We start from the raw sequence: 17026 nt of genomic DNA, 5'->3' as shown, positions 1-17026 counted from the left end.
ATATATACAATACTGGATTTATGCAACACAGTTGTGATTTTTTAAAAGTATATGGAAATGACTGAAAATATGTAAGTACTAAAAATATTTAAATGAGATAGAGATGTGTTTTCGACACTTAGCTCTCTTTATCAGAAGTTGTTGAGTATTTTGTGGAGGCCAGCATTCTGATTGTGATTTTTTCATCAGAATTGGTCACATTACTTGCTAAATATGAAGGTACATCTTTTAAGGTAGTCATTTCTTTTACTTATCTTAGAGTAACACTTCCTAAAGAGGAATCAATTCCCTTTTTGCTGTAGTCTGACTAAATTTGTATTTACTTATTTGTAATTAGCTTCAAATATATACATTTAAATTTGTTTTTATGACTTATAATTCTTGGTCATTTCACTCCAAGATTAGTACTGGAATAACACATATCAACATCAAATTTGTGGGCCTTAAAAAGAAGCAGGTAAATCCCACTACGCAAAACTGTCCTGCTTTATTTCACTTTTTATTTTGCCATTTTGCATTCAAGCTGTCCTTTCCAATGCTATTGGTGAGACAGTGATTTTCAATTTTATCCTGCACACTTGAGTTACTATGCTGAGAGATTCTTGCTCTTACTTGAATACATTTTTTCATCTGTTATTCTGTCTAATGTAGCACAGTGGGCATAGCCTAATTTTGTATGCTGTGGTGTCAAGGCAATTGATTTTTCAGAGTCTGCAGTGACAATTTTGGTCTGCTAAGCTTGTGATTTGATGCTGGTGTTACCACTGGTCCTCACTAGTGTTACTGAAGGAGCTGAAGTAATATCCTCTTGACAGCTAACTGGTGCATCTAGGTGGAGTCTGAAGGTATACAAACTTCACAGATCAAACATCTTTTGGAGCAACAAACAGTTTCCAGATGGACACTTGAGAAAGAATAATACAAAATTAATATACTTTATCTTGAAGGATGGGAAATTATATATTAAGAATGAATTTTGTCCTTAAGAAATTTAAATTACTTTAAACAGGTTTAAAAAATCTGTCAAATGACTATTTGTCTTTCCCATGAATGAGAATATCCCATATAGGCAATATGTATTTGGACATTTTTGTCCCCAGTTGGTAGTCCTGTTTTGGGAGGTCTTAGAAGGTGTGGCCTTTCTGGAGGAAGCATGTCACTGGGAGCAGGCTTAGAGTTCTAAAGCCTTGCTAGATCCCCAGTAATTCTCTGCTTTCTGTGCCTGCTCAAAGATGTGAGTGTTCCTCCAGCCACTTCCTGCTACCATACCACCCCTCCCTGCCATGATGGGGACCTTTATTATCCCAGAACTATAATCTCAAACAAGTGCCTCCTTTGTTGTTTCCTTGGTCATAGTGTTTTGTCACAGAAACAGAAAAGTAACTAAGAATTGGTATCAGAAGTGGGGTCTCCACTGCCAACCAGGCTTCATCTTCACATTTTCAAGCAATGTTCTATCAGGACATCTTGGCCTGTAAAGGTCATTTTTATGCAAGGATGACCCTGCTGCATGCTGCCTGGTCTTGACAGCTCTCTGAAACTTCAGAGGAAAAATCCATGACCCCTTCACTGTTGCATCATTTGTGACTCTAAAGCCATCACCAGGTGAATGACATTGCCAAGATTAACTGCAATTTTGGGAAGGACCCCAGCCTGCTTCATCAACACTCACAGATATTCTATGCAGTGGTTTTCTAGTAGAAAACCCTCCAGCATTTTACTTTCAAAAGCTGGAGGCTTAGCTAGGTGTGGTCATGCACTGGAGCACTCTTTCCATAGTTTAAATGCAAATCTCTAGGCCTTGCCTTAATCACTTTACTTTCTTTATTAAAGGAAATACTCTCCTTCAACACATGCCTTGACTTGAACATTAATCTTCCTAATGCTCTTTTCCTATCCAAACTATACATTCTGCATTTCTTTCTGCCCCATTTGCTCTTTTTCACTGTAGATCTGCAAAATATTCATTAATAGTCACACCACAATTTCTACATTAGACTGTGTGAAATATTCTCTGCCAAAGAAATTAGTTCATTGCTTTTCAACTTAGCCTCAGGCATGATTTTTGGCTTTGGGAAGACTCCAGCCAAACTCTTTGTCAAAATATCTCAATTGTTGCTCAAGTCTTTATTTCCCTCCAGAGCTACATTGTTCTCAGCACTACTTTCTTTCAAGCTCCTACTAGAAGATGGAATTGGTTGTCAGTGAAGACCCCACTTCTGGTACCAATTTCTGTCTTAGTTACTTTTCTGTTGCTCTGATAAAACACCATTACTAAGGGAATTTATGAAAGGAGAGTTTAATCTGGTGTTATGGGGCAGGTCTTCCTCCCCTAATTTTCATTTAGTTTATTTAAATAAAGAAGAAAGGGAGCTGGTATAGTATAGCTACAAACTGAGTGAGATAAGTCCAAGTCTGGCTCTGGACTCATCTAAACTGGTCTAGACTTGTCATCCAGAAGAGGTCCTTGCTAGTAAGAGAATAAGTCTGCCAGGACTTGCCTCTGACAAAGTAACAGCAGGAAATGTGTGATCCTTACTACTCAGCACTGGCCCTGTCTCCTCATCAAGGATTTATTCCCTTGTAGAGCTATATTCAGATAGCATCTATCTGAATTAGGAGGAAAGGAAGCATATCTAAATATTTATGTCTAGAATTTTTAGACTTATTTAACTTACTAGTATCCTTGGATTGACTTCTTTTCATTTGTTTTTCAGTCACCAGACAACTGTGATATATGATTCTACTTGAGAATTGCTATTATTGACAGTGGTTTTGGTTACATCTGTCAGTTACATGGCAAATTCTCTTTATCACTTAGAAATTTAAGTGAAAATGCAAAGTAAATGAGTGACACTGTACTATTGATGAATATATCATAATGAATCACTTCAAATTTAATGGTTTCAGAAAAATCTATTTTCTTATAGTTCCTTTTTCCAGAAGCCCAAAATTGTTTTCAGTGAACCAAAATCAAAATGCTGAAAACTCAACCAGGAAACTAATAGCAGTAAAAAGAGCTCCTTTTCTGAACCACAATTGTTGGTCACCAGCATCCCTTGACCACATCACTCCAACCTCTGCTTCTTGGTCCCTTATACATCTTATGTGTATACAATCTCTACCTCCTTTAGAAAGACACTTTGATGGTGCTAGGGATAACTTAATCCAGGTTAACTTTTTCATCTAAAAATCCTTAACTAAATTATACTAGCAAAGATTCTTTTCTAAATAAGATAATATTAAGTGGTTCTAAACATGTAGGAGTGAAGACAGGAATTGGGACACTCACACTGATTGATAGACAGGGAATGGACTAAAGAGATATCTGCATACCAATACATGGACCCTGTAAAAATAACACTCTCTATTACAACATAAAAAGGAATTATGGTTGAAGCATTAATGAGTGCTGATCCATTGATTTCAAGAGAAGTCTGTGATTCCAGATAATTAAGGTGGCTGATTCTAATCACAGCATTGCTAATATTCATATATTTGGGCATAGGCAGCAAAATGCAAAACACTGTTTTCTTTGTTATCATTAAGATTTGGGTCTACTCTATGTTCTTAGAAGAATAGCTATATATTAGTTTTCCAAGTATTAAACTAGAATTAAACTAAAATGTAATATGGAAAATTAGATATAAATTCTTGTGTTGGTTTGAATGAGAATGTTCCCCTTAGGCTCCACTTACTTTCAATGATTTATTTATTTTTATTTGCACAAGTGGTTGGATTGCCTGTATGTATACTGGTATGTGTGTAGCTCCCACAAAGTCTGGAAGAGGGTGATAGAGCTGCCATGTGGGTGTTGGGAATAGAACCACAGTACTCTGGAAGAATAGCAGGTTCTCTTAACCCCTAAGCCACCTCTCCAACTCATATTCAGACAATTTCTCTCCAGTTGGTGGTGATGTTTTGGGAGGTTTTAGGAGCTTATGCATTGCTGGAGGAAGCAGATTACTGGAGGCAGGCTTGGAAAACTCGGAAACCTTGTCAGATTTTCAGCCACTCATTTTACTCTGTCTGCTTGAAGATTTGATAGCTCAGCTTTCTGATCCAACCACCTTCTTCCACCATGCCCCGCCTCCCCCATTATAGATTCGTACCACTTTGGAACTGAACAAAATACATTCTTCATTCTAAACCTTCCCTTGGTCATCGTGCCTTATCACAATGCCAAAAAGTAACTAATACAGAAGTTGGTACAAGAGAGTGAGCTGTTGTTGTGAAGAACTTGACAATGTGGGTTTTTGGAGGAATATAGATGTCTTTGGAAGTTTGGATTAGAAAAGCAGTTGAATGCCTGTTAAGCAGAACTTAACAGGCAGCTCTAGTAGGATCCTAGAATACAATAGCTTTAAGGGCAAAGTAGTTTCAGAGGGAAATAAAGACATAAATATCATCTAAGCTATTTTGGCAAAGAGTCTGGCTGGAGTCTATACACAGCCTGAAAATTAGACTGAGGCTAAGTTGAAAAGTAATGAACTAATTTCTTTAATGGGGAAAATTTCAAGACAGCCTAATATAGAAATGGTGGCACAGTTATCAATGGTGAATATTATACAGATCTACAGGGAAAAGGAGACAATGGGACAGAAAGAAATGCAGAATGTAAAGTTTGTATTAAAAAAGAGCAATAGGAAATTAATTTTGGAACCAAAGCATGTACTACTGAAGGAGATGCTCTCTTTGATAAGATTAGCACCCTTAAGAGAGACCTATAGACTTTCATTTAAACAATGGAAATAGTGTTTGGAGGGAATGATCAAATCCAGCTAAGCTTCCAACTTATGAAAGGAAAATGCTTAAGTTGTCCCTGCTCCAAGAAAACTGCTATTAATAAAAGCTGCTGGTAATGTGGATGAATTGGGTGAGAGCCTACCCAAGGCTTGTAGCCGAATTCGGCCATGTCGTTCTTGTGGTGCTGGCTGTTGAGGCAGGAAAGATGCAAGACTTAAGGGGTCATCCATTCTTTCTCCCCAGTGAGGCCAGGCAGTAAGGGGCGTTCATGAAAAATACCTTGACAGGCTATTGCATGAAGCTATGAATATGAAACTTGGTTGGCTGTGGAAACCCCAAGATGCTGGAGACACTAGAGCCCTGAGACACACATGAAGGAGATCTGCATACAGAGAGTGATAAAAGTCCAAGAGAGAGATGTATGCTGCATTCAGCAAAGTTGGAAGGGTTCTAAGTCTTTTGGAAACCAAGCCTCCTAAGTCATATACAGAGCTATTGAATTTGCTGTTTGCTCTGCTGGTTTTCAATTATGTTTTGGTCTAGTATTTCCTCAGTATGTCTTGATTCCTCCCTTTTGGAATGGAAATGTGCATTAACTTCCATTGTATGTTGGAAGTATGTAATTTGTGTTTCGATTTTATAGGGACTTACAGCTAAGAGATTGCCTTGAGTCTCAGAAAACATTTTGGACTTGACTTTTGAATAGTATTGAGATTGGTAAAGATTATGAAGACTCCTGAAGGTGTACTAAATGTATTTGCATTTTATATGGCAGTGAGCCAATGGGGGCAAGGGAGTGCAATGCTGTGATTTGAATGAGGATATCTCCCATAGACTCCAAATATTTGGACATTTTGTCCCTAGTTGGTGGTATTGCTTTGGGAGGATTTAGGAGGTGTGGCCTTACTGGGGAAAGCACGTCACTGGAGCAGGCCTGGAGAATTCCTAAACTTTGCCAGATTTTTAGTCACTCTCTGCATCATGTGCCTGCTTGAAGGTGTGATTTCTTGGAATTCTTGGCTTTATGCCCTAGCTGCCTCTTCTACCACCACCCCCTACACCCCCAGCCATTATTGCCTCTTAGCCTTTTGAAACTGTAAGCCAAATAAACTCTTCTTTCTAAAAGTTTATTTGGTCATGGTGTACTATCACAACACAAGAAAAGTAACTAATACATCTTGGACATGAAAAATAACCATTTCAAATGTTTAATCTTTAGATGTATTTAAACAGAATTTATGTACTTTCAGAATGTACGTATTCTCATCACTGTCTCTAGGGTCACAATCATGTCTCTTTCCATCAGGCATGTCCCCACCTGGAATGTCATTGGCACAGGTCTGATGGACAACAGTCCTGACAAAAGGAAGATAGTTTAGAAGTGATTAGAGTGCTTTATCCCATGATGCATATCATGTAATTTTATGTGATTATAAACATTAAATTATTTCTGCTACTAAATATACATAAGGCAACAACTTTTCATTTAAGGAAATTTAAATATGTGGCTATAATTTGCTCACTGTTATGAGTTAGATTTGTTCCATTAGAATTCAGGTATTAAATGTTCACTCCTGTATCTAAGAATATGATTTGGAAATAATAAGACCACTACATGTTTCGTTAGTTGAGATAAGGTTGTACTGGTGAATAGCAATTTTCTTACCCAGTGTGACGGTTGTTTCTGAAAAAGGGAAAATTTGAAGAATGGATGTGTAAAATGAGAGTATAATATGAACAAGAATGGAGTCATAGAGTCACTAAGCTGATGTTAAGGAACACTGAAAATTACCAGCAAACCAACAGAAGCAAGCAGACAGTGTGGAATAGATTTTCTTTATAGTCTTTAGAAGCGACTAGGTCTGCTAACTTCTTGATCTTGGTATGTACTCTCAAGAACTTTTAGCCAATTTATTTATTTTCATTTAGTTTGTAATGTTAAATTGTGGTTCTTCATCAAAGAAACATTAAAGTAATGAATATACTTTCCATAATAACAGAACAACATGTGTAAATCAAACCTGCACCCCCCTGCACATTTGGTTGTCACTCACTAGGCAGTGCAGGTATGCTTTTATAGTTCTTGAACATTACAGAAAGTGTATTTTGTTAAATGAAAGATAGTGATTAAAAATAACTATTCCTTATTTCTGAATACAGAACAGTCCCTTAGAAGTCATGCATTATCCTATTAGTTAACAGGATAGTGTTTCCCTTATTGGTACAATGGGGATCACGAAAATAAATAGCACAGGACACAGTGCAAAACAAAGCAAGAATCTATGGAGAGTATATTGTATAGTTTTTCCTCAGATAAGTAAGTGTTCAGTAAATTTAGGTGATGATATTAACATCAGCATTTCAGTGCTATTGCTATTTAAAATGTTGATTCTATTAAATGAAAAAAAAACAATCATACTCATTTTTGTTAATCGTGTGTGTGTGTGTATGTAAATGTCATGTGAGTGTAGGCACTTGCAGAGGCATGAAGAGGGAGTCAGATCTCTTGGAAGGACTTACAGGTGGTTGTGAGCTGCACCTGATGTAGGTGAGAGAACTGAATTTAGGCCCTCTGGAAGAGCAGTAAGCACTCTTAACCATGGAACCATCTCTCCAGTCCAAGTTAAACCCATTTTGTAGAATAGTCTTGAGGAGAGGGGATAATACTGTTGTAATTACAAGATGCTAATTTTTCATATTTTGCATTTTCAAATTTGAGATATGATGTACAAGTGATGCTTCCTTATAGTTATCATCACCAATGCACTTCAATTGTATCTTTGCACCCTGAGAAACATAGTATCTTACAAATTATAGTTCCTACCATAAAAGGAAATATACTTGTATACGTAGATGAATGGTGGCAACTCCAGGAATGTACTTGATAATCCATCAAAGGCAAATTAAATATATAAAATGGAATCTTAAAACGGTCCCTATTCTTTTTTCCTCATCCCAATCAGACTGATAATTTTAGTAATTTTCCTCTCATCTATTATTCAGATTATGTTCTACAAACACAAATAAGATCATACATATGAAGATGTCTTATTATTTTGACAGTTATACTAATTATGTAATTATATCATTTTGAAAATAATATAGCATGACTTTTTAAATAATGTAGAAAGTATGGGAATGTGCAAGCAAGAAGTAAACTAGGTCTAAAAATTTTATCAACTACTCAGAGATAGTTACTGGTTAAGAACACGTAACCATTTTAAAGCACATGAGCAGACACATCAGATGAGAATCTCTATACAGGAGAATAGTGTATTGGCATAAATAACTTTTAGAATGAGATTGCCCTAGAAATACACCATTTACTATTAACTTCTCTGTGTGTGGTAAGTGTGGAAAGTGTGGATATGTACATGTGAATGTATACATGTGTGTGTATGTGTGTGTGTGTGTGTGTGCAGAGACTAGAGCTTGATGTCAGAGACTTTTTCATTGCACCTCATTCTATTTTTTTTAAAACAAAATCTCTCTCTGAACGTGTTGACAGGCTAGCTAATGAGCTCCAAGTAACATCTGCCTCCACCATAGGTACAAGGACAAGAATGGATACCCTACCCTCTCTTTTGTGAGGGTGCTTGGACCCGAACCCACGTCCTTATGCTTATGGAGCTGCCACTTTACTGAGTAAGCCAGCTCCCCAATCTTTTAGAAAAGTATCTTAACATTTATTTTATTAAGCCATAAAAATAATTTGAAAGAAATGTAAACATTGCAAGAACTTATTTTATCACAATAGTTATTGACACAAATGCATGCTAATAAATTGAAAGATTGTGCACAACGCTAATCAATAATGTAGGTTCAATATCTTTCACTGACCTCCCCACCTAATAATTTGACTTACTAGTGGAATTTTTATTTTATTTTTGAGTTTTTAGCATTGTTGCTAAAACTCCTTACTAGGGGAGATGTAAAAAATGTCCATCCCCTTATCCCAAGTTCCTAACAACAAACCTACAGACAATTTCACCAAAGTTTACCCTGGATAAATAGTGAGTGTACTGGGCTTGCTGGCAGAGCAGTGGGTGAGTAATGGTTACTTACAGGAGTGTGGGTGCTCTCCCCATAAGAACTTGCTTTAAAGTCCTCACCTCACATTCATGAAAGCTTCTCCATAGCTGCGTAGTTGGAGGCTCCTCATTCTTTTGTATCTCCCCTTCATCATATTTAATCTAGCCCTTCCCTGAGACCATGTGCCATTAGGAAGGAATTTTCCACAGCATGGGCTTGGGAGGTGTGGCCGTAAATTGAGGTGAAAGTCTCCTAACCCTCCCTGACCTGACCTCCTTCAGTGAGTATTTGTCAACAGTCAACAAGCCCAGTTGTGCTGATCTTTTACAGGCAGGCACAGCTGAACTCAGGAAGATGATTGCTTGGCAGAGGGCTGTCCTGTACAAGAAGCATGGAGGATGATTTTGAAACTTCTTGCTTTCTTGGTTGGGTTATTTACTGCAGGAATGGATCATTTGGCTGCTGTCTTTAAATGTTGCATTTCACTGCTTATGATACTGTTGACTCTTGCTTTCAGTTTTCTCATACTGTCCTTGACTTTGTTCTCTATCAGCTCCCATTGTAAGTTGTTGAGAAGTCTGAGGCGAATCTGATCAGCGCCTTATCTCTGGTGACATTCTTCCAGAATTTTGCTACCTGGACTTTTTAATATAATATTTCTGGATATATTCTCTTGCTTTTCAATCTGTAAATTTAGTTCTTGAGTTCTGTAAAATTCTTGTGTGCTAATTCATCTACAGGTGTTTAGTCAGACTATCTAGAGATTGTAAGTACGGTCTACTTCCCCTTGCCCAGTAGTAATCAGTCTCCAACAGCTCCCAGGCTAGGATCAGCCCACGGCCCATTTTCCTCACTCCTCTATGGGGTCCCTGTCTGATTGAGTTGGCGTGAATCTGCACCCAAGAACATCTGGGTACAAATGCTTGACTGGGTAAGATTTAACATGAATAGCAGAATGCATGCAGTCAGGTGGGGTGGGAATGGAGGTGGCATGAAGGACAGAGGAAGTCTAAGTACTGTTGTATGAAATATACAAAATATCAATAAAAATTTAAAAACAAAAACAAATATAAAGCTAAAAAGAATTAATGATATAAATATTAATGAATATGATACTGAAGAATAATTGGTCCAAAAATCTTGTGTGTTATGATTCTAAATCTTGAATTTTTTTTTTATTTAGTGAACTTTCTTCTTCAAGAATGTGTTTCCTTACAGAACCAAATTTATGTGACCTTTATCCTCATCTTCCAATGCCTTTAACATTTTTAGTTTTCTCTTACATCAGAGAGTTTGTTCCAAGTTTTTCCAATTATATGTCACTACACTGAATTTCAAGATTATCTATTTATAAATATGCAAGCTTATTTTGAGTTTTTTTAAATTTATTATTTTCCTTTGATGAGCTACCTCTGCTTTTAGCTTATTTTGACATTCATAGATTGTCTCAAAAAATTGCTTATAGAGTCCTTGCTCTTGTTAATTGACACTCACTTATACATAATCTGGCCCTATTTCTGGGATTATTTTCCTTCCAGATTTCATTGTTAATCTGTTTTTTTTACATAACAATCCCTTTATAAATTCATTTCTCAGAAACTTCCTTAAAAACTAGCAGAGAAAGAGCAGCATAGCACAGTTATAGGAATGCCATACAATTTTCTTATTTTATTATTACACCTAGATCTTTCTGATTTGTAAAAATAGATTTGAGTAAATTTGCATTCCTATTATTCATGCCTTTAAATTTTATATTAGATATACATAAAAATGGAGACAAGAATGTTTTTATAATATAAATTTTTACATAGCATCACCATAAAAGCCTTCTTGTATTGGGGCCGGAGAGATGAGTCAGCATCTAAGAGCACTAACTGTTCTTGCAGAGGACCTGGGTTGATTCCCATTACCCACATGGTGGCTAACAACTGTCCATAACTCCAGACCCATAGAATCTGACTTCTGCAGGCATTGCATGACAGACAGGTTTGCACTTATATCACACATGCAGGCAATGCACTCATACATATCAAAAATAAGTTAAAATCAAATATAAACCTTTAATTTCAAGAGATGGCTTATTTATTTTTTAAGAGGGCTTCACTGTGTAGCTCTAGTTGCTGGCCTGGCACTCACTAAGTAGACCAGGGCTGGCCTTAACTTCACAAAGATCTACCTGCCTTTGCCTCTCAAGTGTTGGAATTAAAGGCTTGTGCTAAAATACCTGGCTGTGACTGCTTTGTTATCTTTAGGATTTTATTTTTGATTTTTCACAGAAATCTGTATATTTTTAAATTAATCATTTTAATTACTACCATTTATTGGAGATACAGCATCCTTAAAAATAGATTTGGATCTGTACAAGAGCTGTATTCATTTTTTAAATGCATATGCAAGAGATGTTTTAAATGCATGCATTGTTACAAGTGAACATCTAATAAAATAGCTTCATCAACATTTTACTGAAGCAAAACAGAAATGAATTAAATACAACTGTATCAAAATAATAGAAGTATTCACATTATTAACTTGGCTAATCTTGCTATACTTCTGTTTAGTGTCATACAGGCTTGATGAAATCAGCACCTATTGATGAGTCTAGTCTTGCTCTATTCAGGTCAGTAGGTAATAGGTTACTTAATATTTACCCTATCCATATTTATTTGATGTATATCTCTGAGATTGCCTGAAGAAGACCCACCTAAGAGCAAGCCAGCTAACACTAGTATGGATTGGAAAGGGGTTCACAATATCTGACCTCTAACCGAGGATATATAGACAGCTGATGACATCTGAGGAAGAGAAAGACACTTTTCTTTAAGTGTGTGGCTCCTAATAAGACCATGCTCAATCCAATGGTCCCACATCCAGAAGTGTATGGGCAGTACAAATTGGAGACCATGAGTTATTTAAAAAAATAAAACAAAACAGAACACAAGAAGTTGGGAGGTAAGGAAATGCAGGTGGATCTGAGCAGAGTTAAGGGTAGTAGTGGGGGAAGAATATGATCAAAATACATTGTGTGAAATTCTTAAAGAATTAATAAAACATTACTTAAAAACCTGAATTTTCACTGTACCATTTGCTATAAATAAAGTTGAGATCATGATATATTCTACAATATCAAATTTGAATGATTGCATAACATTATACAGTATGAATCGTGTGACAGAACCTATCAGCTATTTGTTCCAAGACATTTAAAATATTTTCAGTATTTCATTATGAGCAGCAAGTCCTTCAATAAAGGTCCTTCAAGTTAAAGGTCCAGGCCACTTTTCATACATAAAATACATATATAATCATATATGCAATATATATTATATATATTGCAAATAACAATATATATACAATATATATACAAACTGTTAATAACAGAACTTTTTCTAAAGAAAAGAATAACATTTAATTTTCTGAGTTTAGATATTGTATGTTTCAACAAATATGATTCATTCATTTTACTTGGAAAGGTGCATGCTTTATTTAGAAATATTGGGTGTTTTTTTTCTTTTTTTTTTAATTTTAGTTCATATATTTAGACAGACCCTCGCATAGCTATAAGGAGTTTTTGAGAATTAATTAATGTTCTAAATAAAGGTTTGACATTATTTTCCTAATGCTAATGATCAGAATCTACTTATATTAGGATAACACATGAAAATAACAATATGCAAAACTCCAAATAACCAGTAGATTTTGTGACAAAATTATGTTTCTTTGAATACACTAGAATTTATATAATTATGAGAATATTTTTCTTTCACACAGCATAGGCTGCATGTATTACCTTTAATAAAGTCTAATATGTGTGGTATTTGTGTTTTTTATATCATTCAGCATTATAAAATATTCTAATTAGTACATAATTGAGAATATCACATAATAATACTTTGTAGCATAGTATACACTTTATATTATCAGAAGAGTAGGGTATACCTGTTTCTCATTAATTTATTTTGTGATTTACATGTTGAATATGAGGCTCATTCCCTCTTCCCGCTTTTCTTAATGAGGTAGTTGTCTTGTGTGACTCCTGCTTATTTTTCTTACTCCATAAATCCAATCATTAAGGACTTCTTTTAATACTTAAACATCGTTATCAAATAGCTTTCATTTGTGTATGATGTATTAATATTCAATTTAGTTCATTTCTGTTTAGAACTAAGATGGTCAAAGTATTTTATTTCAGTAAATTGTCTATCAAAATACGAGTTAAAGACAATTTTGAAATTAGCAGTTTTGTATTGTGAATCTCCAGCTCCTTAGCTTTGTGATCCTTGATCACAAAATCTGATACCACTCTTCTCACTGTCCCCTCTTGTCCACACTCACATTTGCTAAACTGTCTAATAGTTACTATTCTCTGTTAGGAGTGTCCTAGCCTGTCAGAAGCATTAATTATGGATGATAAAAGGCACCTGAAATCGATTGAGTGAATATCAGAAGCAAATTTATGTTTTAACTTTCAGTGGCAAGATTTGTATTATACTTCTGCCATTTTCTTTTACCTATTATATGATCTTTTGTGAGTTTTTAATTAACTATATGAAATTATATGCTATGAGTGCTTTATTCATAATTTGCCACTAATTTGGAATTAGGCTACTTAATTTTCAAGAATCTACTTTATAAAACCAAGAAAAAAATTCATGAAATAGAATTAAACAGAGAAGGCCTTGTTTAAGTATATAACAACTAGGGTGAGAGGTAAATTCAGCTTCAATGACATTAAAAAGAGACAATTTTTAAGAATTGGGACTTAAGTTGAGCTAGTACTGGAAACACTATAATAAGGTACTATTAAAGAGAACAAGACACAGGACCATTGTGTTCCTTAGTTACTAAAATATAAAATGTTAACTCCAACATATTTGGAAGAACATAAATTGAATAGCAAATGACAATTATACCTTCAGAGACAAAAAGAAAACATTTAAAACTGCAAGCTTTGTAAAATAAATATCCTATGTAAAAGATGATTAGGTAACTATAGGCAGAAAAGTAACTGTCTAAAGTTGAGTCATGGCAAAGTAGTCACTGGTGTAGGCTTGGTAGGTTAATTACAGCTATTGGAAAAAAAGAGTACAGAATCTCCTGACTTGCAATGGAGGTACATACTGATAACCTCAGTGCAAGATGAAAATATCCCAAGTGGAAAATGCATTTGATCTATAAGAACATTGTAGCTTAGCAACACAGTACACTGTAGAGTATGTCTTGTTTCCCTTGAGATAGTGTCTGACTGGGAGCTACAGCTCACTGGCACTGTCCAGCATTATCAGAGGACACATTACCATAAGTGACTAGCCTGTAAGAAAGTAAAAATTCATATTATGATGCATAATTTCAGGAACTAGCTGTATTATATTAGTTTCTGGTGCATAAATTGCAAAGGAAATGGAGAGAATGGGTGTAGAGAGGAAGGAAACAGAATAAAAAATACAGAAGAAAGAGAGTTGCTTTTTTTTTGAAAGAGAAATTGATCATTCCCTTTAAAAAAACATTAATCAGGTAGATGTATGTACTCATCATGGAAAACATCTGCAGAGTTGCAACTTCATTCAGTTTGACTAGAAGATTAATAAAAGATCTGTAAACTTGGAGTTTAGATAAGCAGTAGAATTCAGATCACAAACGTGCTCAAATGCTTAACAAACTTAGAGATATTAAGTATTAAGCATTACCTCTGTTAATGTTAATCTGAGTGTATTTATATTTAATGATGACATGCATTTGCAAATATATACATGCATATGTACATATCTATATGTGTAAGAATATCTAGTGAGAGACATATTTTATGTATCCCTTCAAATGTTAGCACATGTAATTAGAGTTCAGGATGTTTTATGCACAGATTCAAAACAATGACACATTTAATCTGCCTCTCAGCATTTACTGTATATTGGGTGCATGTAGGAGCTAGAACTACATTCTAGGTGACTTATACAATTATGGTCAAAATGCTTTGACATTTCCTTTTGCTTTTATTCTAACATTATCTATCAATATTCATGAAATACATTTAGAAATGATTCAATTGTATGTACATTTAAATATGAATAAGCCTCACTATGTGACTTTATATTATAAATTATACACTAAGGTGGTTACATAATGCAAGGGTGCCCTAGCTTCCAGCGACAGCTCTACCACCATAGAAAAAATGGTTAAGAAAAGTATAGTTTAATCTTCTGTTAACTCCTTTCTTCACTGTTGTTATCTCTGAAAATATCAACTGAAGGGAAGAAGGGATTATGTTGGCTCACATTTCAGAGGATCACAGTCCATCACAGAAGATATGGCATGCTGTTAATAGCAGCTCCAGTCACAGGTCACCTGTCAGGACACAGAAGGGAATGTCAGTGCTTAACAAGCTTTCTCTTTGCTTTCCTCCCCACTTTTGATCAGTCTTAAGCCCTGCTCATGAGCTAGCACTGCACATGCTTGGTATGAGCTTTGCTTCTTTAATCCTTTCTGTAAACACTCTCACAGACAAACCCCAAGGTATTCTTCATTAGTTCCATGGCTGATTTTAATTAAATTCACAATAAAATTAACAATCACAAGTCCACTCTTTGTCAACTGGACACTGAACCACATTATTTTGAACCAGAACAATAGGGTTTCACGTATATAAATGTAGGTTTCAATTTACCTCGTTCATTCTCAGTTACCATCATGAATATAGGAACTGTATTAATCATTATATGACCAAATCAAAGTTAATTATAATGTGCATAATCTGTTTGCTTTATTCTTAACTAGTTTAGCCACAAACAACAAGTTTCATCAGCATTTAATAGAATGTTTGTAGTGAACTGAGGAGAGAGAGGGAGATGTGGAGAGAGGGAAGGAAGTAGGAAGGGACAAAAGAAGAGAGTGAAAGAATCCTAGAAGAGGGGGATTTCATGGTCTGTTGCTCTTCATTTATGACAGCATGGCTTACATCTTCTCTGCCTTGGGACTAACTGTGATACCAAGATACAGAAGAATTTAATATTTATTTATCTGTGGGAAATTATTTCTACAAGGGTATTTACATAACAGGAAAATGTGCTTAGATATTTTGTATGGAGAAAAATGCTGCCTTCATATTATGCTCCTTTTTATTTAGCTGCACTGCTGAGCTCAGCACATCCTACCAGCACTGGGACATGTCTAATAAATCTCCAGCCCTGCTATATATTAGAAGCATAGCAGATATATGGCAAATACATCAGCAGTGGGTATAAGTGTGCATATGAAATGATCCAGTAAAAAGATCAACACAATTTTATTGGCATTAGTGGACAAGCTATATTTGGGAAGGCTTAGAAGAGAGAGTTTCTTGTATGTTCTCTATTGATTGTACTAATCCTGATGTCATTTCTTAAACAGAAAATGCTGTAACTGCTGTGATGCTCATTGTAGGGGGAGGCAGGGACCAACCTCCACAATTACTGAGTGGATGAATGGGAGCACAGAAAGACTTGTAAGGATAACAATTACAAAATCATAGACAAATAGACAAATCTTGTTAGCATAGCCTTCTGGAACAAATAGTAAATATCTGAATTTCTCTACCTTGAGTAATAGTCACATTCTGAAATACACAGAATTTCCATTTGATACTATTTCTAACGTATCTTTAAATTATAAATTAGTCAGTTGAAACTTTTGGGCTTGTGGTATGCACATGTATGACTAGGATGATTCAATATTTCTAGCAAATTTACTGGAATAATGTTCACTATTCATTTCTACCAGATGCATAAAGAAAGAAGAGATGTGGGAAAAAATATTTTGAACCTGTTTTTTCTTAGGTTCAGACCTCCTGATCAATATGCCTGAAGAAAAGAGGAGAGGGAGGGAAAAAAACAAACAAAAAAAAAACGTAATGTGGTCAAATAAGCAAGTCTTGGAATTGAGCACAAATTCTCATGTATTTATTAGTTGTAATATACATTTGAGTGACTGGTTCTGACTGAGTAGCAGTACTCAGTAACAGTGGGCAAACCAGTGAATTGAAAGAACGGCATAGTTTTAGAGGCACATGAAATCTTTTCTGAGACAGTGCTGTAGTGGTAATTGAGGTACTGGAACTAGAAGAGAAACCCTACAATAGAGTGCTACAGCCTGTGCTGGGAAATTTGAATTTGTGTCAACCAATGAAAGAACTCTATTTAGACTCCCAAATAACCAGTCTCCAGCAGCAGGTACTGCCTCTTTCAATCTTGTGAATATATCACAGTGCATTCTTCTTTTT

At 35.4% G+C, this 17026-nt stretch overlaps 1 pseudogene; it reads right to left on the bottom strand.

Annotated features, from left to right (window-relative positions):
* Positions 1–8908, bottom strand: part of LOC103737495 — a 12455-nt pseudogene extending 3547 nt beyond the window's left edge.
* Positions 8909–17026: the final 8118 nt, after the last annotated feature.

This window comes from Nannospalax galili, unplaced genomic scaffold (genome assembly GCF_000622305.1).
Source record: "Nannospalax galili isolate Female #2095 unplaced genomic scaffold, S.galili_v1.0 scaffold171, whole genome shotgun sequence".
Classification (NCBI taxonomy): Eukaryota; Metazoa; Chordata; class Mammalia; order Rodentia; family Spalacidae; genus Nannospalax; species Nannospalax galili.
Note: the sequence above shows the minus strand (reverse complement) of the source record. Positions and strands in the feature narration are given on the sequence as shown.